Below are 1,642 nucleotides of genomic sequence, written 5' to 3'. Positions count from 1 at the left end.
ATCCGTAGTTAACCTGCGTCGGGCTAACCATAGTAGATTTTCGTCTGCTTTATTGTCGATTAGTTTTGAGCAAAATGTTCTTCTAAAATGCTAGTTTCCCCACATACCAGTACTATAATTATTTTAATTTTCTCCAATTTGCAATTAAAATACAAAGCTATTTAGTAAAAATAAATCTAAACTTATCTTCCTTTCCTTATAATTACACCACTGATAATTTTTCCAGTAAACACCTCTTATCACTATTTAATTAAAAGTGGTAAATTGGAAACACAATTAGTCAGTTAGCTCCGTAACAACTGAATTGTAACATTTGTTCCATAAGGATTGCCCTTTAAGGTTTCATGATAGACTGCAAGGGCAATTTCGACTATAGATAGATAGTTATGAATATCTATATATCTATATATATTTCGCTAAAATACATAACATAAAGGTACATGAAAAATAATAATTTAAGTTTTTCCACCAACCTTTAACTTTCGTTATAGTGTGAAAAATGTAAAGGTTATATTATTCCATATTTTTAGTTTTGAGTTAGGTTGAGTTTTTATCTATTTATTTTGTTTCCATTCATTTAACAGTCTTTTTTCATCGTAATCTTTCATTTATATTACTCCTATTATTTGTTTTCCGCTATGTATTCCAATTACAAAAAATTTCAAAGCAGTGTGGCCACCATAGCTCAGTGGTTAGAGCACTGGTCTCGTAAACCAGGGGTCGTGAGTTCGAACCTCACTGGTGGCTGGGTGATGATAGGAAACAATTTTGGAAGACAATCGCGGAAACTGTAATTCTGATGAATTAAAATGTGATTACGATGGCAAGATTTTCCATCTAAATACCTATATTAATCTGTTGACATTCATTTATTCTAATTTAAAACTTAGTTCCAAGTTTTAATTCGGAAGTTAAGGTTTCTTTAATTCGGTCTATAATTCTTAAAATCTCTATGATAAAAGTTTCAAACAATTATCAACAAATATGAATAAAATAGATTGAACATTGCGTTACGTCTTACCTCCTTGTTATTACCCAAACTCATTAATTTACTCACTGCTTTTGAAAGCTGAAAATTGTGATAACAAACAAAATTTTTAATTTTTTTTCTTGACAGAAATAAGTGTAAGTCATAGTCATAGGGTGTGTTTATAGTGTTAATTTGATGCTTGTGAATATAAAATTAATGCGAAGTCCTTATATATCCAACACATATCAATTTTTGGTCAAAATAGATGGCAGCACTAACATAGTAGTTGGCATTAAATATTGAGGTTGTTATTAGTCCTACGTTCTCTAAAATTCTTCTTTTAATGTTCTTCACCTTCTACTTTTGGAAGCGCAGGTGGCGCCATCAGATGGCTAAATAAGACATATTGCCCTTCGCAGAAGGAAATAAGTGAAAATAGCAATAGTAATTTTATCAATTAAAAATAGTATATCTTGTTATTAGGACAGTAGTGATGAAGTTGAATGACGCTCTTTATTTATTAATATTAAGGGAACAGAAAGATATCTTTTTAGATTTTTTTTTTTTTTATAATTATGTTTTGAATTTTTGGCAATTTATTGATACGAAATGCTTGTACACAGTACCCTAACTATTTTCGTCTATTTTTGACTTAAGCAGAGAAAACGTGTT

At 29.9% G+C, this 1,642-nt stretch overlaps 1 non-coding gene across 1 annotated transcript; it reads left to right on the top strand.

The window, feature by feature from the left end:
- Positions 1-674: 674 nt before the first annotated feature.
- TRNAT-CGU (transfer RNA threonine (anticodon CGU)) lies at positions 675-747 on the top strand. The gene has a single exon. It is a non-coding gene; the product is annotated as a tRNA-Thr (tRNA).
- The last annotated feature ends 895 nt before the right edge of the window (positions 748-1,642 follow it).

The sequence above is a fragment of the Parasteatoda tepidariorum genome, chromosome X1, assembly GCF_043381705.1.
Source record: "Parasteatoda tepidariorum isolate YZ-2023 chromosome X1, CAS_Ptep_4.0, whole genome shotgun sequence".
Classification (NCBI taxonomy): domain Eukaryota; kingdom Metazoa; phylum Arthropoda; class Arachnida; order Araneae; family Theridiidae; genus Parasteatoda; species Parasteatoda tepidariorum.
The sequence above is the reverse complement of the archived record's forward strand: the minus strand, read 5'-3'. Positions and strand labels throughout refer to the sequence as shown.